Source organism: Astyanax mexicanus, chromosome 20 (genome assembly GCF_023375975.1).
Source record: "Astyanax mexicanus isolate ESR-SI-001 chromosome 20, AstMex3_surface, whole genome shotgun sequence".
Taxonomy (NCBI): domain Eukaryota; kingdom Metazoa; phylum Chordata; class Actinopteri; order Characiformes; family Acestrorhamphidae; genus Astyanax; species Astyanax mexicanus.
The window spans coordinates 9852543-9876502 of NC_064427.1; the positions used below are offsets into that span (position 1 = coordinate 9852543).

At 38.9% G+C, this 23960-nt stretch overlaps 1 protein-coding gene and 1 long non-coding RNA gene across 2 annotated transcripts in view; one reads left to right on the forward strand and one right to left on the reverse strand.

The window, feature by feature from the left end:
• Nucleotides 1–1768: 1768 nt before the first annotated feature.
• Nucleotides 1769–13236, reverse strand: LOC111195032 (uncharacterized). The gene is made up of 3 exons (XR_002651424.2): nucleotides 12756–13236; nucleotides 8182–8321; nucleotides 1769–2075 (listed from the first exon to the last, which is right to left on the reverse strand). It is a non-coding gene; the product is annotated as an uncharacterized LOC111195032 (long non-coding RNA).
• The window catches only part of nlgn2b (neuroligin 2b), a 194155-nt gene continuing 174034 nt past the window's right edge, over nucleotides 3840–23960 (forward strand). Inside the window, exon 1 of the mRNA XM_007231175.4 lies at nucleotides 3840–4525. The gene's annotated coding sequence lies outside the window, so the exon portion shown is untranslated. The remainder of the gene's footprint in view (nucleotides 4526–23960) is intronic.

A 23960-nucleotide genomic window follows, 5' to 3' on the forward strand; every position in this document is an offset into this window, starting at 1 on the left:
GAAGTCCTATAGGTGGTGAGGTGGGGCCTTTATGTGAACATTATTGAGACTTTGGTCACCCAAATCACTGATTCAGCGATTCAACTGGTCTCTCTTTAGGGGTCTTTTGGTAGGTACCCTGAACATCTCACAAAAAAAAGATCACACACTCATTGGAGTGTGTGCAGTTCCCTGCATTGCAGTTCCCTGGGAAGATCGGCTGGAGGAGGCCCACGAACGGAAGAAGGCCAAGTATCTGGAGCTGGTAGAGTCCTGCAGAGACAATGGCTGGAGGACCCGCTGTGAGCCAATTGAGGTGGGCTGTAGGGGATTCCTAGGACAGTCTGTGCACCGTGCATTCAAGCTCCTTGGTATCAGAGGGTTGCTAGAGAAAAGAGCCACCAGAAACATCAGTGAAGTGGCTGAAAAAGCCTCAAGGTGGCTGTGGATCAAGAGGGGAGATGGATGGAGTAGCGCCCTGCTTGGACACAAACCGGGGATTGATCACCCTCGGTTGGGTCACCCAGGTGAGGGTGTCTGATGATTTAAGACCCGAAACACCCTATGACCCAGGGTTCATCACTGACGATGTGTCCAAGCTGCACCGGAAAGGTGTATTAATGAACTGGACCGCCTTTATTTTTGATTGTTTCACGCATTCACTGTGGCATTGTTTCAATAAGCTTCTGCAACATAACATAACAAGCTTTATTTCAATCCAGTGCGGCATTCATTTTTCACCAAGATGTTGCAGCAGCATTGATGATGGTAGAGTCTGACCAACCACTGCACAAAGCCTTCTCCAGCACATCCCAAATATTCTCAATGAGGTTAAGATCTGAACTCTGTGGTGAACAATCCATGTGTGAAAATTATGATCTCATGCTTCCTGAATCACTCTTTCACAATTCCAGCCCCATGAATCCTGCACTGCCATCTTGGAATATGGCCATGTCATCAGGGAAGAAAAAATCCATTGATGAAATAACCTGGTCTATATTCAGTATATTCAGGTAGTCAGCTGACCTCATTCTTTCAGCACATACTGTTGCTGAACAGAAAAGGGTTTGTGCATTGCATGGTTGAAAGTAAATCATGCAATCAGAAAAAAATCTAACCCTCATAGGGTTTAGGTATAGGTATAGTAAACGCTAGTTTAGACAGACACACTACTTTTTTCGAGTTTTATGACAGAAAACATGACTAGATCTTGTATCTGTGTTGTAAAAGACACTTCCAAACAAATCTGCACCAAATAATGGGCTGATTAGTAAAGTAAATACACATACCTGCACTAAAGTTTGCCAAAAGGCAATTGTGATAGAAAGGCAGATAAAAAATAAGAGATCACTTCCGTTTTTGAATCAGTTTCTCTGATTTTGCCATTTATAGGTTTATGTTTGAGTGAAATTAACATTGTCGTTTTATTCTATAAACTATGGACAACATTTCTCCCAAATTCCAAATTAAAAATATTGTCATTTATATATATATTTTTAATTTTTTTCCCATTTTTTTCCTAATTTACACGGCCAATTACCCAACCCACTCATTAGGGCTCTCCCATCACTAGTGATGCACCAATACCAGGAGAGTTTAGACTAGCACAAGCCTCCTCTGATACATGTGAAGTCAGCAACCGCTTCTTTTTAATCTGTCCACACTTGGAGCCCGGAACAAAAAAAATACATACATATATTATAATATGTAAATATTAGAAACATCTATACAGTCCATTACTTTATTATTCAATTAATCCTAAATCTAGAAGAAATATTGAACATTTGTTGTAAAACTGTAATAGCATTTTTTTATTATAGAATTAAAAAAAAAAAAGAATATGGGTATGAGGGCAAAGTATGTAAATTTGATAGTAAACTATTACTCTACTCAGTTTAGTGCGCCCATGTTCACCTAGGAAGGCAGTGCAGAGATGGGTTTGATGACTTTAGGCCCGAGGGAGGAACCTGGTGAAAGGTTTCTATCACTTTAACACTTCATCGCCATCCTGTCGTCATCCTGATGCAGTTCCCCCAAGCTGAATATATCACACCCTCTACATGCAGCCGAGTTCAGTGAGGACATTCCAGGAAATACTGTAAAAAAGTGAATTTTGACTGAATACATTTTAAGAAAACCATTTCTGAGGCAAGTCACACTTGTCTTTGTACTCCACTCCATGTTCATCTGGTTGCCGCCACACACGCTTGACACCATCTCAACAAAATAAGTTTATCTTGGTCTCATGAGACCAAAGGACATGGATCCATGGACCATGGTATAGTCTGAGCATTGAGAGGCTGACCCCCACCTGTTTAACCTCTGCAGCAATGGTGGCAGCACTCATACATCTATTTTCTTTACGTGGCCTAGGCCATTTTTATGTAGAGCAACAATTATTTTTCCAGGTCCTCTGAGAGTTCTTTGCAATGAGGTGCCATGTGACCAGTATGAGAGACCTGCTTCCCTTTTACACCTGAGACCTTTTAACACTAATGAGTCTACACTGACACTGGCTAATAATGCAATTTGGACATTTTCACTTAGGGATAACTTTTGTTGCCAGCGGTTTAGACATTAATGGCTGTGTTAATATCATGTCAGCAAACTCATTGCAGCTGGAAGTCTTCTGGGTAGGCTTTTCAGAAGTGCACTTCTAATGTCAGACACTGATGTTCCACAACAAATTCCTAGTTTGCAGTCTCCAAACAAATTTATCCTATGAAGTTGAGGTTAGGACTCGGCCATTCATGTCCATTCATTATGGACATTGCTTTGTGCAATAATGCACAATCCTGTTGGAACAATTATGGACCGTCCCCAAACTGTTCTGACATAGTTGAAAGCGTGAAATTGTCAAAAATCTCTTGGCATGCTGAAGCAATAAGAGTAACCAAAACACAACGCAAAATTAACAACAACACATCATAATCCCCCCTCCACCAAACTTTACAATTGGCACAGTAATGTCAGACAAGTATTGTTCTTCTGGAAACCACCAAATCTAGAATCGTTCAGCACAGTGCCAGACAGCGAAGCATGATCCATTACTCCAGAGAACAAACTAGATCTTGAGCATCTCCACTGCTCTAGAGTCCAGTGGTGGCATGCTTTACACCACTGCATCCAACAGTTGCATTGCTTTTGTTATTGTAAGCCCTGGGTGCATCTGCTCAGCAATGGAAATCCATTCCATGAAGATCTTGACACATGTTCTTGAGATAAGCTGAACACCAAATGCCCACTACGTGCTTCAGTATCTGCTAACCCTGCTCTGTCAGTGACGTGGCCTATACCACTTTGTGGCTGAGTTGCTGTCGTTCCCAATTGTGTCCAGTTTGTTATAATTCCACTGACAGTTCACTATGGATTACTTATAAGTGAGGAAATTTCACGACTGGACTTGTTGCACAGGTGCTGCATCCTATCACGGTACCACGCTGGAATTCACTGAGCTCCTGAGAGAGACTGTTGGTAGAAGCAGTCTGGTCTGCATGTGTAGGTGCTTGGTTTTATACACCTGTGGCATGGAAGTGACTGGTACACCTGACTTAAATGATTTTGTATATCTATAAGGACAGACAAATGGACTGACCGTCTGTCGGTCTACCTACTTGTCTGTCTATCTTTCTTTGATGAAGATAGACCAAGATAGACCAACAACCCATACTCAACTGGACCACCAGTGAGCTCCTCAAGCCCATCCTTATATGATGAAGAATCATTATTCTGCAGGAAAAGCAGTCACAAGGTGAAGAATCCAGCACTGCTTCCATCCACTATATGATAATGTAGAGGAGGAGTCACACAGAGAGAGAGAGAGAGAGAGAGAGAGAGAGAGAGAGAGAGAGAGTCAGTCAGTGATCTAGAGAGAGAGAGTCAGTGAGCTACAGAGATAGACAGAGAGAGAGAGAGAATCACTGAGCTACAGAGAGAGAGAGAGAGAGTCAGTGAGCTAGAGAGAGAGAGAGAGCGTGTCAGTGAGCTAGAGAGAGAGAGAGAGAGAGAGGTGATGGTGGATCGTGCTCTCGGTCTGTCTTTATTTTGCTGTGATTTTTTTTGCTCTCCGGATCTGAGGAGGAGCTGATGCAGCGGCTCTGAGCCACATCAGGAGGAAGAGGAGGAGGAGGAGGCTGAGGAGGAAGAGCATGGAGGAGAGAGGAGAAACGGAGGAATAAACGGGGATACACAGCCCACCCATTACCCCCTCCTCGCTACAGAGCACGGATGTCTCGCGCTATGTTGTGTTGATGTTATGGTTTTTGGAGGGGGGTTGGAGGTGATTGCTGCGCGCGGGCTGTAGATCAGTGGCGCGCGCGGTCGAGGCTCGCAGGAGGGAGCTGTCAGAACCGGAGAGAGATAGAGAGAAACGGTCAGGAGGGACGAGAAACGAGAAGAGGAGAGGAAGAGGAGGAAGGAGACAGAGGGACAGACACTGGGAGAATAAAGGTGAAGCGACGCAGGCAGGCAGGCACGAGCGCGCGTGCACGAGAGCAAGAGTCTGCAGCAGCTCCCCTGCATTATCCCCGGAAAGCCTCGCGCTCAGGTAAGGCTCTCGAAAACCAGTATATCTGTCCGGCATATGTGTGTGTGTGCGTGCGCGCGCGCGTGTGTATGTGCTTGTGCGCGCGCGGGTATGCACGATCTGTTGCTCAACACCAGCAGCAGCAGCAGCAGCTCGTGGATCGATCTGTGGTGTGCATCGTCACCGTCGCGAGGAACAGTGTTGTGATGAATCGAATAATCGACACGTTTTTGAATCGGCGTTTGCATCTGCCGCGTTCACTCCTGTTCAGTTTAAATCGAGTCGAATCGAAAAATGCATTGATTGCATTGGCATTAAATACATTGGTGGTTATAATGACATGTATTACAGTGGCCTGTATTGTATGCATTAGTTGCGTTCGTATTTAAATACAGTGGTGGTAATGGTCTGTATTAAATGCATTGGTTTCACTGCTAATTAAATACATTAGCTATACTGGGTCTGTATTCAATGCATTGGTTAGTTTGATATTTAAATACATTGGCTATACTGGATATGTATTCAGTGCATTGGTTGATTTGGTATTTAAATACATTGGCTATACTTAATCTGCATTCAGTGCATTAGTTGCATTGGCATTTAAATACATTGACTGTACCAGCGTAAATTAATTGTATTAGTTACATTGGTATTTAAATACTTTGCATATACAGGTCTGCATTAAATAAATGCATTGGTGGCACACGCTTGTGTCGGGGCACACTTGGCCACCGTCTTCAAATCATGCCGGCACACTCCTTGTGTTCGCTCTTTAAAAGCCCTATAACCTGAGAACATGACAAGCATGGCATTAGCATCTTAGCCACTGAGATGCATTGATGCCCCCTGCAGCCATTTATTAGACATTCAGGGCCCCAGTCAGTGCTTTTGCACTAGAAAGTCAAAAGACGATGAGCCACAGCCTCCCACCTCACTGCTCAATCTTTAATGCCATTTACGTAAGTGTGAAAGAAGCTAGAGCAACGCATGGAGAAGCTAGCAGCCCACCTCCAATGGTCCATCTGTCAGAGAGAGCACCGCAGGAGCCACTCCGCTGTTCACACTGAGGGATTTATCTGCGATGGACGCTGTGGACTCTGTGGACTCGTCATAGCCCAGCTAGCTCGCTCCGTTCCCTTGTTCAGCCACAGGGACATTTATATGCTAGGCTGGTTGGGCCACTGCTCAGTCAATGGCAGAATTCAGCGCAGACAAGGAAAGCTCTGTTCTGCCAGAGTGTGCTTCAGTGCGCAGTACTTCACTAGCCTTTCATATTTTGCTGTTTGCCCTGCGCTAACACACCTGAGCCTGCTAATCACCTAATTAAAGCACTCTTTTGGACAAGCAAATCTCATTTCAAACATCACACTCTTACCCAAAATCCCAACTGGCCCTAATCTAGACTTACTGATTTTTGACCCTGACATTTCTATAAACGTGGAGAAATCCAGGCTGCACGAGGGCCGCAGCTACTGTTTTAGCTATGCTAGCTAGCATACTTATTAAGTCCATGTTTGTAAATAACAGTGTGTTATACAGTGTATACACAAGTCTAAACAATTTGTGTACCGAACAAAGAGTTTGTATGATAATTAGGTGTGCAGTTAGCAGAATGCTAACCATACTAAAGTAAAAGTCCCATTACTGTTAATGTTATTGAGGATGAAGCTAATTAAGTAGTCTGTACGTCTGCATTTGGGAAAGAAAGTCTGCATGCATAATGTAGTAGTTAATACTGTAATTAGAGGGGTTGTTGGGAAATTGTGGCTTGTTGTAGAGAAACTTGTGCTGTATCCTGTTCGAGCTCGAATGTTGAACGTTTCTAGTAGAAAATTAAGAAATTTCACCTGAAGCGATTCCACAGGTCGTATTTTCTACTCGAAAAGTTGTGAGAGCATCAGCAACCCCAGTGTTCAGAATCCAAGATGTTTGTAAATAACAGTGTGTCACAAACCACATAAGTTAGCTATTTCTAGCTACTGTTTTAGATAACGGTGTGTTATACATTATCACAAACCACGTAATTCACACAAGTCTATTAAAGATTGTTAAACAATTTGTGGGATGAACAAAGAATTTGTATAATATTTAGGCGTGCAGTTAGCAGCATGCTAACTTCCATGCTAGCATCCTGAGTTCAATTACTGTTAATGTTGAGAAATTTCACCTGGAAAGATTCCACAGGTTGGATTTTCTACTCGAAATGTCAGGAGAGCATCAGCAACCCCTGAGTTCAGAATCCAAGATGGCTGCACTGCAAATTAACATTAGAAAAAGCAGTGGTATGATACTGTTTCTTAGCACCCTGCTAAAAATCTATCTGTTTATCCAGAGAAAACGTACCCTCTGCGCCTACCAGGATACAGTATGCTTTAGCTATGTATTATATAGTGTTGCAGACAACATAAAACAATTATGTAAGAGATTACTGTACAATTTGCAATGGTTTAATTTGTGTGATGAATTAAGTGGTGTGCAGTTAGCAGTATGCTAACCTAGTGATCAAAAGATACCGAGCCACATGTTTCTACCCCCACACATTCAGGGCTTTGTGGTTTAAACTGCAAAGTGACACAAACACACATACAGTATAAACGTGGATAGTGGCGTAAGGCACTCATGTAGGGCATGCAATAATATCGCCAACATTTTTGAATATCGTGAATGATATTACAACATAAAATGTCGTGCCATATCACCCACCACTATTTTTTTGCTGTTTTTAGTAAAAGAAAACCTCACAATGTTCTCATTTCCCATTATATATCTACTAGAAACAGATTGTGATATTCTGGATCATTGACTTCTGTTACAATCTGATGAAAATTCTTGTATGTTTTAATATCTCAGTAAGGGATGGGCCATATTATATTGTATGCAACAATAAAACTGAATTTTCATTTTGTTGCAGTAGTGTATTCTTAAAATTCAGTGTTTTGGTTATATTGCCAACTGTATCATAATAGGTTTTTGATTTGCACAAAATGAACAAAAATGCAAGATTCCATAACACTGTTGGATATTCTAATATTAACGTAAATCTCAATAGATGAAATTTACCAAAGAGAAGGCTTTACTGCAGCTTTACCAAAGCTTTACTGCAGTAAATGCAGTAAGTCATGAGTTTATACAGCTACAACAACTTGGTGTTTTTTCTCTGGTGTTGGGTTCTGAAGCTAAATTGCTAAGCTGTCCTCCAGTATATATACACAGAGTATTAGACAGCTCTGTAAATCTGTTTTTGATTAATTAACCTAAGTACAGATGACAAAAACATTAGCTCACAAGCTAGGCTATTGCTCTATATTAGCCACAGAACAGATATTTGGCATGTCAGACACATTATATTCATTAAATGCTGTTCTCCTTTGTAGATACTGTTAAAATGTTGTAAAAACAGATTTAATATCGTGGTATATGGTATTACCACCATACTGTCCAATCATATTATTTCGTAAAGTCATTACCATGCCTCAAAAGTTTAAGAGTAAGGCCTCAGCAGCCACTGTAAGGTCAGTCCATAGAATCTGATATGGGAGCCCTGCTGTAGTGTTAACTGATCATTAGTCAATCCACTGCATTTAAGTATTGAAGAGTTGCTGGCTGTACCTGGAGGTTTTTGTTAATGTGAGATGTGTTGCGGTCTGGTAACAATCAATGGAGCTTGTGGATCCTACCTGTGACATATTAGAACAAAGAGCTCGAGCCTGCTCGATATAGGACCACGCCAGCTTGTGCACACATCTCGGGGGATTCTGAGACAGCTGAAGGTGGTGCAGGAGACCCTGGTTGTGCTCTAGAGGCCTGAAGAGAAGAACTGTGAACAGATGAAATATCTCATGATACAACATGCCTTGGTGCCTCACAGTTTTATTAGTTTGGACTAGCTTAAATCCAGGCCTGTCTGAGAATAGAGAGAATCCCCTTCCTCAGGTGACTCCACCTTGCTGGTGTCAGTTAGAGACAGTAGATCATCTGGTGATGTACATAATGTGTTAGCTGTCCTGTAGCTCAGTGGTCAGTTTCTGACTTATGAGCCAGTGCCACATTGCTGCGCCTAGTACACTCATATACTCAACACCACACACACACACACACACACACACTATCATAGCACACTAATACTGTATCTGGACAGCAATGGCCCTTTGGAGAGAAACTGACCACTGATAACGGTTTCTAGTGTTTCTAATATAGTGGCCATTGAGTGGAAGCGTTGGGGTTTCCTAAAGGAAAGAAAAACAAAAAAGGTTTTCTCCTAAATATCTCTGTAGTTTCAAATATCCCACGTGTTTCCTCTTGAGGTTTAGTACAGATCTTAATGATAGAGGCAGTTTAGCAGTTAGAGCAGTGGTGGCTCAGTGGTTAGAGCATCAGGCCATCAATGATATGGTTTGATGGGTTCAATGCCCATGTTTGGTGGGGTTGCCAATGTGGGGAATAGGACACAATCATTTAATAAAGACAGGACTCTTAATACAAAGTTATCCTAAAACTAAGAGTCTTTTTAGATTTGATTTTTTTGCATACTACTGCATATTGCATTGTAAAATATTTGCTACTGTTTGAATTTTTATTTTTTTTTAACCAGGCATGTGATTCAGTTGTACATTGTACATTCAGTTATTTTAGTATGTGAAATTGTACTTACACTTCCAGTGTTATTTCTGCAATATGATTTGTTTTACTATGCAAAATAAGAATGAGGTAAAATAGATTGGACAGTTATTTGTGTTGTTTAAATCAAATGTGTTTAATTAGGGTTACAAAGGTTTGGTTCCAACCTTATGAATGACCTTAGGGCAGTGGCGGCTTAGTGGTTGGAGCACTGAGCTATTGATGACAAGGTTGTGGGTTCTAAAGAACCAATAGATCTTTCTAGATCTCATGTTTGTCTAAACCAGATTGTCTCTTTTAACCTCAGGTTAATCATGTGTCATTTTTGTCTAATGTTATTTCTCCTAAGTAATTTTAGGAGAAACATCTGTGACAACGCTAATCTCTAAATTAAATCTAAGTGAGAATCAGAAAGTCAGTTCTGATACAGTACCCAGTGTTCGGAAGCACAAATACAAAGAGGTTTCTAATGATGTGGCAAGTGAGTGGAAGCACAAGGTAGATGTTTACAATAATAAGTAACAATACAGGGCAGCCAGACTAAAGCTTTTTACAAACCCTATTTAAAAAAAAGTGTTTGCCCCCTAAATCTAATAACATGGCAAAAACTGGTAACAAGTCTTTCACATCTCTGTGGAGGAATTTTGTTACTCTCTTCTTTACAGAATTGTTTTATTCAGACTCATTGGATGATTTTCCACCATAAGCCTCATGCCACAGCCTTTTAATCAGACTTTGACTAGGCCACCCCAAAACCTTAAATTTGATTTTTTGAGCCATTCAGCCATTTTGTCGAGGTCAGATCATTGTCCTGCTGCAGAACCCAAGTACTGGGTATCTGAGCTTAAGGTGACAAACTAACCAGATAATTTAATGGTTACAACAATTACAGGACGTTTTCCAGGTCCTGAAGCAGCAAAGCAGGCCCAGACCATCATACTACCACCACCATGTTTTACTTTAAATATAAAATTATTTTCTGAAATGCTGCATTAGTTTTACGCCAGATGTTTTACTTTTTCACGACACTGTAACAGAAATATTTAAAAAAATTAATTATGGCTGTTTTGAGGATGTCATTTTACAATAATCAAATAAAATAAAAGGAAATACACAAAATAAGTCCTTTATGTCATGTGACCTGTAGTAGCCTAGATTAGCCCCCCCTCTTCAAAGCCCCTCTCCCAGATGGGCAGCCACTATACAGGTGTGTAATTTAGGGCTGCTGCTGAGTCATGCAGTGAAATCAGGCCAACCTGTCTTTATTAATCTTGGTAAACGCACCACGGGGCTTTTAAACGTACGGCCCAAAATGGCTCCAGCTTGGAGCGGTTGAGGGGGCCGTTAGGGGGATTTATGTCGTAAGCTGGAGAGGCGCTGGGAGAGGCCGCGGATAAGACTGGCCTCGGAACAGATAAATAATGCAGAGTAACGCAGTGTTAACTCGCTGATAACCCCTTACATGCACTTCTTCTGTACTGTGTCGTATGTACGTGTGTGTGTACGTGCATGTGTTCGAGTAAAAGAAAGTCTTGTGAGTTTGTGTGTGTGTGTGTGTTGAGGAGGACTTGCGTGGACTGCAGGCTGATTAAAGTTTAAAGTGTTTGAGCGGAGTGGGAGTTCTGCAGAGGGATGAGTTCTGCTCTGTGCCTCCGCTCTCTCAAACGTCGCAAACAGATTTCCTCACATCCCTTCTTCTCGGGCTTTTCATGTGGAGGACATCGAGTACGACCTGGTTTCTCTGAAACACATCCATCGTGAGGTGCTGCAGCGTCATGTTCTACTGGGACTGTCACGAGTACTAGATAAAACTCGATTAAACTTGATCAAACTCAATCAAACACGATTAAACCCTGATTATTAACTAATCACTGCTGACCCAGAGGGAACAGCAGTTATCATTACTGTGCTTTTCTAGGGACTCTTTAGTAAAGATGCTGGGTCTACCATGACAATTAAAATATGCATAAATGAAGTTCTTTCAGCACATACTGTTGCTGAACCTAGACCTGACCAACTGCAGCAATTCCAGATCATTTACTTGCTTAAATTCAGGTGGAGTATTTTTTTTGGCCAGGAAGTGTATCTACTAGAGACAGATTATATAGCTTGGATCCAGTATCATTTATTTTACTTCAGTCCTGGATATATGGAGATATATGGAGTGAATTATTAGTATTATGGCATGCTGGATCATTGATTCTGTTACAGTATCTGAAAATATTAATTAGATATCTTAAATACCTTAATCTCATTGTAAGTATATTCTGTGAAATAATATCACAAAAATAAAAAGAAATATTTTTATTTTGTTGCAATAGTGTATTCTTAAAATATATATATTTTTTAAATCAATGTTTTGTCATATCGCCAAAAAATATTGTTATCTCAGAAATACAGAAATACTGATATGATATACTAAACAGTATGGGTGGGCACTATGGCCCTAATATATCATCACAATATTTCTGAGTATTTTCGCATAATAATACTCTTGGCAATACATTTATTAAAGAAAATGAATGGAATTAAACAAACAATAGCAAATGGCAATTTTGTATACATTATAACTGCTCTAATTAAATTTAGCCATAGCAAAAAAATAAATGGAAGCTGAATTACATTTAGGGCACATATTTAGTTTACATATATATATTTTTAACTATGAATAAAAGTGCAATTTGTAACTTAAATTATCTGATTGCAGCAAACCTTTTTTTTTTTAACAAATGCCCTTCAATCCTTAATTTGTATATTTAGTTTTCAGTGACTTGATTTTTGTGATACTTTCACTTTATATATTATTAAACAACAAAACAAACAAAATCTGTAAAAAAAAAAATACTTTTTTACACCACTGTACTTGTTCCTAAACAAATGGAAGTAGCATTTAGTATGTAGCATTTCAATGATGAAATTAACCCACCTGTAAATGCCCACAGCAAGCTATTAATTCCTCATTAAATAAATACTTTTTTTTGGCATTGGTACAATTACTCAAATATACCATATTATACCAAATATACCAAATAAACTGCTGTGCTCTTAATTTAGCAGTTAAAACTGTTTAAGTGTTTTGATGCTTTTGACATTTATTGGAAGCTAGTATTTTGGACATTCCCACGCCAGTTTAGCCAGTTATATGCACGCACCAAAAAACAAAAGCATTTTGGGATTTACAGATGTTAAATACAGATGCTAAAAGACCAGTTTTCAGATAGCAGAGTTAAAAAAAAAACAAGTTCTAATTTGGTGTTGTTCTGTGCATATTTAATGTTTATATCTGAATTGCTGTAATGCTAATGCTAGTCAGTAGCATGAGTAGTATGCTACGCTAACAGTAGCGTAATGGAGTTTGCTGTACTGTAAACACAAGGCTGTTGAAGATTTAGCCATTAGCCGTTGTTGTTAACCCAACCACGTCAATACAGTAACATTTTAGCATTCAGGTTCATTTTTATGATCTTAATTACATCAAAACAGTGAAGCTGAGTCTTAGTGCACTCACGTTTCCATCCGCTATCACACCATAGGGAACTCCCTTACAGATATACCTGTGTCAGATAGTTCTGTGTGTGTGTGTGTGTGTGTGTGTGTGTGTATGAGTGTGTTTGTGGGAGAATTAGAGCTGCACCTGGAGTCTGTTGTCCCTGTAGTCAGTGTATCGCTGCTCCGCTGTGTGAGTAAGCAGAAACGACGTCAGCAGACGTGTGGATGGAGCTTTTCAGAGCTTTGCGGGATAATGCCTCACGTTTTTAAAACTCTGGAATCCTGAGATATGCCGAGCTGAATGCCACGGCCGCCACCGGCTATCTTGGTGGAGGAGAGAAAAGGCCAGAACACTGACTGATCCCGGGTTTTGCTCGGGTCGAAACGAGCCGCTAATCCTTCAATAAGATGCAGAGCCAGGCTTTATTGGGCTCATATAGCGGAAAAACAAATTTTCCTGTTTTTTTATTTTGTGTGTAAACACGGTTCAAGTTCACTCCTAAGTCTGTACCAATGACTTTAGAAAAGTATGGACAGCATAACATCTTTCAAAACTAAACCCACCACAGGTCTTGATCCTACAATTTCTGGCTGGTTGCAATAAATGGATGTATAACTCCACCCATCTCCATATATTTCAATTACAAACAACATTACAAGCAACTAGTGGTGGGCGGTATATTGGTTTTAATTTCAACCTCCGGTATGCATTTTTCACTCACCTTCATACCACTAGAGGTGCTATGGAGCACTATGTAGAACAGCACCAACAAAGAAGCATACTGGTATAGCTTACTAACTAACGCTAGCCAGTTAGCATAACAAGCTAACACACTTGTATTGGTGGTAACTCAGCTCTGTGGAGTCAAACGCTCGCCTCGCTCTGTCCTACCTGGAGAAAAATGAGAACAGCACTTTATCTGAGGAGCTCCTGCACAGTTTTGAGTAGCTTTTCACTTTATCTATTTAAATTAGACCAGATAAGGAACCTTCAGGAGTTTTTTTTTGGTAGACTTTTTTACAAATATTTTATCTCTTTATCTGCTGAAAATATATTTAAAAAGTCATTTTTAAACAAATGCCCTTCAATCCTTAATTTCTATCTTTAGTTTTCAGTGACTTGATTTTTGTGATACACTTTTCAGAATATTAAACAACAAAACAAATCTGTAGAAATACTTTTTCACACCACAGTATTTGTTTCTCAACAAGTGGAAGAAGTGCTTTAGCATGTGCCATTTCAATGATGGAATAAACCCACCTATAAATGCCCACAGCAAGCTATTAATTCCTCATTAAATAAATCATTTTTTGGACATTATCTGGTCTAATTTAAATAGATAAAGTGAAAAGCTACTCAAAACTCTGCAGGAGCTCCTCAGATAAAGTGCTGTTCTCATTTATCTGCTGAAAATATATTTAAAAAGTAACACACCTGCCCCAACACACCTGCTCCTTTTACATCATAGTTTGTGTGTCTGATTTTATTCGACGTGTGCTGAACACCCCTAAACCTCCGGTCCTTGAATCCCCCCTGCTTATTAAAATTATAAAAAAAATTATGAATCATGTCAAACTCACATAATCACTAAAGAGAGAGCGTTAGATGCTCTGAACTGTCACTGGGTTTGATGAAGGTGCTCTAATCCTTTGGCCTTTGACAGCTTTAGTTAATATTATAATAGTTATAGACCAACTAGTGATATTTTATGCTGAATTTGTTAAAATTGCTGTTTAGAATTTATTTTGGGTTTGTTTTGTGAGTTAATTTAATACTTCATGTAAATGTACTCTATCCTGTACATTCATGTTCATGTGTTTTTTTGCTACAGCCAAAGGAATTGAGAGGGTCCTTAATATGATAGAACATTTTCAAAAATAAACTACTTGCAATACTTAAATACAAAAAAATGGAATTCTTTAGTGTGAAGCTTAAAGACTGCTTAAACTTCTACTCAAAGTCACTTTTTTTGACAGAGTGCTTGTACTTTCACTCAAGTCTGGATCTCTAGTACTTTATACATGTCTGCCCGCCTGAAAATAAAATAAAATCTGCATCCACGCATGCATAAAGAGTAAAAGAAGGACGCATCGCAATGAGGCCAGATAGCAGCATCTGTTGGTTAATTATGTTACTAAGCCATCTTTTACTTATCTATTATTTTTATAGGAAAGACACTAATTATCTGCCAACTGGATAGCATACAACAACCCTCAATGGTAAATCACCAGCGTCACTACCACAATAATCCAAGCTGCTTGAGGTCTACTGTAAATTTTCTTCAATCAGTGATGGTTTGGGGAGCCATATCATCTGACATTTTGGTCCAGTTTTTATATAAAGTCTGATATCAGTGCATCTTTGTACTAAGATATTTTACAGTCATTCATGCTTACCTCTGGTGACAAGCTTTATGGAGATGCAGATTTCATTTTCCAGCAGGGCTTGGTACCTGCCTACACTGCCAAAAGTACCAATTGGTCTTACATAATATAACATTTTTTAGAGAGACCCATTTTAGGTTTTCATTAGCTGTACACCATAATCATTAGCATTAAAATGAATAAACACTTGATTTTCTCATTTTTTTGCACACCTATAGATCTCAAGCACTGGAGGAGCTCCATCCAGTACTTGTGGGTTGTGAGTAAGGTGGGGTAATTATCATCCAACCATCCATCCTGACCTCCTGACATCCAGGATCCTCACAGCCTCACGGCAGGTGTCAGATTGCAGCAGATTAGTTCCACTTACTCACTTTATGAGCAGTTGTAAGAAGTGTTTTAGCCTGAACTGCGCTTTTAACGAGACACAACATAAAAGCAGCCAATCAGAACAGAGAACATTTACTGTACATACTGTATGTGAGTCTTAATGGCGCAGTAACAAAGTAAAAGAGAGGGTGGGTTGTGTAAAACCACACAGAGGTTAGGAGTGGACATACAGGGAAAATTAAAATGCAATAGAAATGTCAGATATGAAGCATTTAATGTTCTACAAAAAGCACAGTAGTGCTCCCCTACTCCTCATCCAATCAAAACTAGCGAGTGAAGAATCGGCGGCATGTAGAGTCAGTGGTATGGAGTAAAAGTGTGGTTTTCAGGGAGTGAGCGCAGAACGGTGGGTTTGAGGGAAGAGAGTGATTCTGAGGCCTGAGAGCAGAGACAGTGATGCTCTGCTGCTCCTGCTGTTCTGAAAGCAGCTTTAATAATTCATTTGTTTAGAAACTCAGATCACAGCTGGACTTCACTGCAGCTGCACTTCACAAGTTGAGTGACTAGACTTGTCAGGGCTTTCAAACTAAACAAACATACAATCACACACACACACACACAGAGCACACTCATACACACACACACCAGCAACTGCAGTCATACAGACTTGCAGACTGACAGATGACAAATCGTCTCGAAATTACGGTTACTGAGTTTGTCTAATGGTCTGTCAGTCCATCCGTCTGTGTACCTATAGATCTCTATAGATTTGTTTGTCGTTATATGTGTCTATAGATCGATTTGTCTTCCTGTCATTCTATAGATCTAGCTTTCTGTTTAACTATATACAGGGGTTGGACAATGAAACTGAAACACCTGATTTTAGACCACAATAATTTATTGTCCCGATGGACAGTTCTCGTGGAAACAGGAGAGTTGAGGTGCACATTGAATTCTGTCGTGATTTGATCAGCCGTGGTTTTATGTTTTTTGGATACAATCCGGGTTAGCACCCGAACATCATTTTTAAGACAGCTTCTTCTTGCGTCCACAGTTAATCCTGTTGGATGTGGTTCCACCTTCTTGGTGGTATGCTGACATTACCCTGGATAGCATGGATCTTGATGCATCACAAAGACTTGCTGTCTTGGTCACCAGCAAGACGTGCACCAACAATTTGTCCTCTTTTGAACTCTTGTATGCCACCCATAATGTTGTGTGCATTGCAATATTTTGAGCAAAACTGTGCTCTTACCCTGCTAATTGAACCTTCACACTCTGCTCTTACTGGTGCAATGTGCAGTTAATGAAGATTGGCCACCAGGCTGCTCCAATTTAGCCATGAAACCTGCCACACTAAAATGACAGGTGTTTCAGTTTCATTGTCCAACCCCTGTATCTATCCATTCATCCATCCATCCATCCATTGATATACCTGTCTATCTGTATGTCTGTAACTAAATCAGTCCATCTATCTCTCTACCATCTATCTATGCTGATGGGTGTGGTTGTCTGAAAATAAGGTGTGTGCATCTGTCTGTCTGTCTTTAGATGAATCAGTCCATCTTTCTTTCTGTCTACCTAATTGTCTGTCTGCCTGTCTGTCTATATATCTATCTGTATGTCTCTTGCTCACTAGACCTATCTATCTCTATATCCATCCATCTATCTATCTATCCATCCATCCATTCAGCTATTCCCTTAAATGAGCTGGTTAGTATCCTCTGCTGAGACGCACTGTTAAGATATCAATGCGCCAAAGTCAGAGCGCGTCTAGCTCTCAAAGGGAATGACAAGAGGCACACTGATTGGTTTATTTCACATTGTGCCTTAAACACACCGCGTTTCGAGCTTACAATACCAAAAACATGCTGACACACCTTAAATCCAGCTGTGTGGTGTGCAATAGGGCTAAAATAGGGCTAAAATAGAGATATTAGATATTTAGATATTATAATTTACAGTTTTAAAATGGGCACAACATTATTATTGCTAAATAATCTGTAAAGACCTGGGTGTCCACCTCAACAACAAGCTGGACTGGACCGACAACACGGCTGCTCTCTACAGGAAAGGTCAGAGCAGACTGCATCTCCTGAGGAGACTCCGGTCCTTTGGCGTGCAGGGGAAACTCCTGATGACCTTCTTTGATGCTGTGGTGGCATCAGCCATCTTTTATGGAGTGGTCTGCTGGGGCAGCAGCATCTCCACCACCGACAGGAAGAGACTGAACAGAATCATCAGGAAGTCCAGCTCTGTCCTGGGGTGTCCTCTGGACCCAGTGGAGGTGGTGGGAGACAGGAGAATGAGGACTAAGCTTAAGAACATGCTGAAGAACCTGTCTCACCCCATGCACCACTCTCTGAAAGCACTGAACAGCTCCTTCAGTGTCCGGCTGCTGCACCCGCGCTGTGTGAAGGAGAGATACCGCAGGTCCTTCCTTCCACACGCCATCAGACTTTACAACACACCACACTCAAACTAAACACTAGTTTATTATCTCAGTACTTCATACAAACTTACATACTACTCAGTATAGCTGTAATGCTTACCGTGTGCAATATCTACCTCACTACATGTCACCTTATCTACCTTCACCATCTGTGCAATATGTTTAACGTGCAATATTTCTCTCACCTTTTTATCTACTATTTATTTGATATTTATTTACTGCTACTCTTTGTGCAATAATACTGGTCACACCCTACCATAATTATATCTCTATGCACTAGATGTATATATATATATATATATATATATATATATATTTCCTTTACTATATATAATTTTTTTAAAGTAGCTTTTATATATTTCCTGTAATTGTTTTTGTATATATAGATTTATCATTATTTGTTTTTATATATCTTTTTTTCCTGGCATGTTTCTCTGTCCTTTCCTCTGTACTGCTGTAACATTGTAAATTTCCCCATTGCGGGATTAATAAAGGATTATCTTATCTTATCTTATCTTATCTTATCTTAAGACAGAACACAGACAGAACAGTTCTTTATCCATGTTAAATAATGCATGTATTTGAATCCAGTACAGTATACGTACATATATAAATACACATACAGTATATTTCAGTGCGGATTTGGTAAGCCCCCTTTTCGTACCCACTGAGATAGTGCCAGTCTTCATTATTTCACCCTAATGGCATAAATTCAGTGTTATGAATTAATTACAGAATGTGTAATGTGTTCTATTTCGAGCACAGTAAGTCTCCCTGAAGGTGAGCATCTGGCTTAGTGAATTATTTTTCATGGTGGAACGAGCCCTCAGAATAATAACCCGGTGTCAGGAGAGCGCCAGCGCCGGGGCTCCTGACCGCCCTGCCAGACGCGCTGCAGAGAGGCCGCGTGTACAGAGGCCGTCCTGACGCCGTATTGACGTTCCGGCGAGTTCATTTCAAGCCAATTATGGATGAGGTGATGATTGTAAAATTGCATATCGATCTCTAATTTCAGCCCCCCTCTTACCCCCCACCCCAGAGACATGTGTTTAACATCTCACCGGGCCGCCCAGTAATCACATCAACCAGCCCCACTCTAATAAACCCTCACTCTCCCTTCATTACTGCATCTGTTTACTCTCTCTCTCTCTCTTTCTCTCTCTCTCTGTTCCTTTCTCGCTCTGTTTCTCTTTTTATCTCTCTGTCTCTCTGTCTCTCTCTCTCTCTCTCTCTCAGTTATGAGTGGGCTCAAGGATTGACGCATTGCCTGTATGGAATTAGTGCTCAAAATATTGGTGTCAGTATTTTCCAAAGAAGGCCTGTGATTGGTCAGATTGCTTCAGCGAGTTTAGAATTGTTTAGTTTATTGGATGTGTGTTTAAAGCTGAGCTGTAAGTGCTGCTGAAATAAAGAGATATCTGAAAGAGTTTGTTAGAATAATTTTGTGTTGATTCAATAGAATAAATTATTCATTTCCCACTGTAAATTATTTGATATATAGTATGAGTTATTCCTAAATTTCCTTCGCGATAAATAAAGTATCTATCTGTCTATCTATCTTATTCAGTTACTGCTATGTTTTATTTAGTATCCTCTAAATTATTTACCATATAAAATGCATTATTCATTATATTTTCCTAAAATATTTGGTGTCAAGCATGAATTATTGTGTGTCTACTATAATTTATTTAGTATCTCGTGTGAATTATTAATCATCTAGTATGAAATATTCAGTATCTTGTATGAATTATTAAGCATCTTGTATGAATTATTCAGCATTGATTATGATTTATTCATTTTCTAGTATGAATTATTCAGTTTCTAGTATAAATTAATCAATATCTAGTATGAATTATTAAAGATCTAGTAATTATTTAGTATTTAGTATGAATTATTAAGCATCTAATATGAATTAGTATCTAATATGAATTGGTGAGCCTCTAGTATGAATTATTCAGTATCTACTATGAAATATATAACATCTATTATGAAATATTTAGTATCTAGTATGAATTATACAGTATATAGTATTAATTATTGAGCATCTAGTATTAATTACTCAGTATCTACTGTGATCTAGCCAACATCGACTATAAAATATGTCTAGTATGAATTATTCATAATCTAGTGTCATGGCAATGTTGGGATAATAGGAAAAAACAGACATTGCAATATATTTCTTTTTGCAATGTTTTGCAATGGTTTTAAAAAATACAGGGCATTTTGTCAGATTTTGTCTGTGATCTAACATTTTATGGTATTAATATGCACTCTGTCTATGAAAGATTAGAGTAAAATAATTTTAGATAGGAATGAAGGAATTTATTTTTGCAGAAACTGAACGGGACAAAGGCTGAATAACACTTTTTTTTATTTTTCATTACTTTTTCCACTTTTTTACCATTGCATTAATCAAATAAGCCTAAATGTATTTTTTCTTGTTTTTTAAAGTAATTTTTATTGTTTAGTATAAATTAATCAAGGCTTTTACTTTACTTTGTTTTTGGCAAATATATCTGTGCATCTCTATTACTGGGTAAATATAATCTGCCTCTGGTAGAGAAATGAGAATAGTTTTTCATCTTTTTCCTTTTTTTAACAGCAAAAAATTGTAGTAAGATAAATATGAGTTATTTTACTGCACACCTTGTGATGTGACTATTGCATGTGCCGCCCAAATAAGGGGAAAAGGGGAACTAATGGAATGTGTTTGTAAGATTATATTTCCTAATAATATACACAGTAAATGTAATACTGAAGCTACAGAGAACACATGCAGAGAATAAATAGTGTTAAACAAACCGGAATATGTTTTGTACATTAGATTCTTCTCATTATCCACATTTTTCTCAATCTTAAAAAAAAGATTTGCGTCTTAAAGGGGTTCCTTGGGGTGCTGAACAATAGCTGCTGCTTTTTCTTCATGCTGTGAAGCTCCAGCTCATCCCCAAACACCTCAAATCATCATCTCAGTTCATCAGGTTTAGATCAGGGGATTGTGGAGAAAACACATTTTTTACAGGTTGATATGTAATTCCATATCTCTTATTTTTTTCATGTATTTAATATTAATCTACAAAGTAGAAATTAACTTAAATAAGGAAATAAATAAAGAAACACATTTATGAGAAGGTGTGTCCAGGCTTTTAATTGGTACTGTATGTCTACATAAATAATGTTAAATAATTCTGAAAAAATGTATCTGAGTTTTTATCTGTATTGGGAATTGTGTATCAGAAACAGATCGGGACTGAAATCGGCCCTTCACTAGTCATATATGTGTATATATGAATTGTTCGGTATTTACTATTCTACTATGAATAGTTAATTATAATTAATTCTAACGACTGTCTCTTATCTATTATTATCAGTATCTATTTTGAATTAGTCAAGATATAGTATAGTATAATATAGTATAGTATAGTATAGTATAGTATAGTTCTTTGCATCTGCTTTTGATTGTATTAATACTTTATTGTTTAGTTCATTAAGAGCATAGACCACAAAGCATTATATCTAGAACTGTTTTATTCATTATGGAATATTAATATATATATTAAATTGCGAAGGTATTCTCGTAACAGTAAGCTATCTCTGTAATGCAGAGTCCTAGTGAGGACTGAAGGATTGGGACGTGTCCCTGAAGGTTTGTGTCTGTTAGGGTGCTGTCATGCCTCTTTTGCTCTGAAAGCGTTTGACTGCTCTCCTGGGGCTGTAATGGTCATGTCCAGGCATCGAGCGGTCATGCATGTCTGACCGGCTGCTTTAAAGAGCCTCTATCTCCATTTCTATCGATCCAGGGACACTTAAGAAAGCCGAATGGATGTTGAGTCAACAGAGACTTTGGTTTACCCTGCCCTCAGACTCACAGCGCTGCATGCAGATCACTCTGTTTACTAGAGCTGGACGCTGCTGATACAATTCAGACACACAATATAATGGATTGGATTATATATTATTAACCGTATTTTTCGTACTATATGGTGCACCGGATTATAAGGCGCACTACGAATAAATGTCTATTTTCTGGTGTATTTTCATGCATAAGGCGCACCGGATTATAAGGCACATTTTATGCAATACTATTAAGAAACAGGTGTGTCGCCATTTTTTCCTTCTATTTCAGCAGGTCTCGTCCGACAGCGTTAAACTGACTAACCCTGAGTGTTGCGGTAAACCAGGGTGACGTTAGCTAGCGCTTTGTACCACGTAGATTGTTTTAACTCGGTAAACACACAGACTACAGGCTGATAATACTCACTTCTGCCTGGTGAAAGAGCACTTAGCGTGGTTAAGGCTAAGGGTAATGCTGCTGCAGCAGTCTAGCCAGGGTTAGCAGCAGGCTGCAGGCTGAAATACTCACCTCTGAATGGCGAAAGAGCGCTTAGTGCGATTTGCGGCTAATGCTAATGCTGCTCCAGCAGTGCTGTCCGGGGTTAAAAGCAGGTTACAGGCCGATGATACTCTCCTCTCAATGGCAAAAGAGCTAGCACTTAATGGCTGTTGCTAATACTGCTCCAGTCTCGTGCTGGAGAACTAAACCGAAACTCCTTTATATCGCTGTACTTCTCCTTACAACCTGACTGGTAAAATTCATATACAGCTCTGGAAAAAAAAAAGACTCCACTTCAGTTTCGCATTTTTTGGTATTTATAGGTATATATTTGATTAAAATTCATGCTGTCGTTTTATTCTATAAACTACAGACAACATTTCTCCCAAATTTCAAATGAAAATATTGTCATTTAGAGCATTTATTTTCAGAAAACAAGAAATAACAAAAATAACTGACTGAAATAACAAAAAAGATGCAGAGCTTTCAGACCTCAAATAATGCAAAGAAAACAAGTTTATATTCATATTTTAAGAGTTCAGAAATCAATATTTGGTGGAATAACCCTGGTTTTTAATCACAGTTTTTATGCATCTTGGCATGTTCTCCTCCACCAGTCAAACACACTGCTTTTGGATAAGTTTATGCCACTCTTGGTGCAAAAATTCAAGCTTGTTTTGATGGCTTGTGATCATCCATATTCCTTTTGATTATATTTCATAGGTTTCTACTTTGGTAAAATCAAAGAAACTCATAATTTTAGATGGTCTCTTATTTTTTTCCAGAGCTGTATAGGCACACTGGATTATAAAGCGCACTGACGACTTTTGGGAAAATTAAAGGATTTAAGTGCGCCTTATAGTGCGAAAAATATGGTGTAATTAGTAAAGCTGAAGAGTGTGCACTCAATAAATGCTACTAAAAGAATGCCACAACTGACACAGCTGACCGCAGTGTTAAATTATTAATATTATTATTCAGTAATCACTATAAATTATTCTTCAACTACAGTGAATTAAGCTGTATTCTAGGGTTGCAACGGTATGAGATTTTCACGGTATGATAACCGTCTCAGAAAATACCGCGGTATCACGGTATCACAGTTTGTTACATATATTATTAAGCTGACCCTTAAAGAAATTACAACAAAGGTTCTTTGTTCAATTAACTATTTATTGTAGAAACCTGGAACAATTATAATTTTAATGTCTCCTTAAAAAAAATAAACTGTACACCATCAGGTGAAGGAAACCAGTTTTTTCCACTACTCTTAAGGGCATTAAGAGTGTATATAAAAAAATATATATAAATATATATATATATATATATATATATATATATATATATTACACACATACACACACACGTTACACACATTACATGTCCTCTAAGAAGTAAAGATCCTGTGTTTAAACTATTCAGTACAATTATTTAAGTTTAAATTATTTAATATCTGATAAACTGAGCCTGGGTCAGTGTCTGATCAACAACTGTTTTAAACGTCCGTTTTACTGCCAAGTTGGTATATAACCAGATACTGCAGAAAGAGGGGATTTATTTCTGACATGATCCTCACAATAGAGATTTCTATTTTAAGGCTTTCACAGCGAGTCTGGTTTTAACATATGAAAAACAGGCACGTCAGAATTTGAAAATTAACGCATGTAAATGAATGGCGTCTTTCACATCCAGTCCGGCCAGGACCTTTACACGGACACGTGAATCCATCGTAGCACGCACTTCACGCCTGTACCTGGGTGCCCAAATTTTGGATAACTCAGCGCTTTTGCGGGCGCTTACTGCATGGGTAGTGCACGACTACAAAGAGGTTTTATTTATGTTCAGATTAA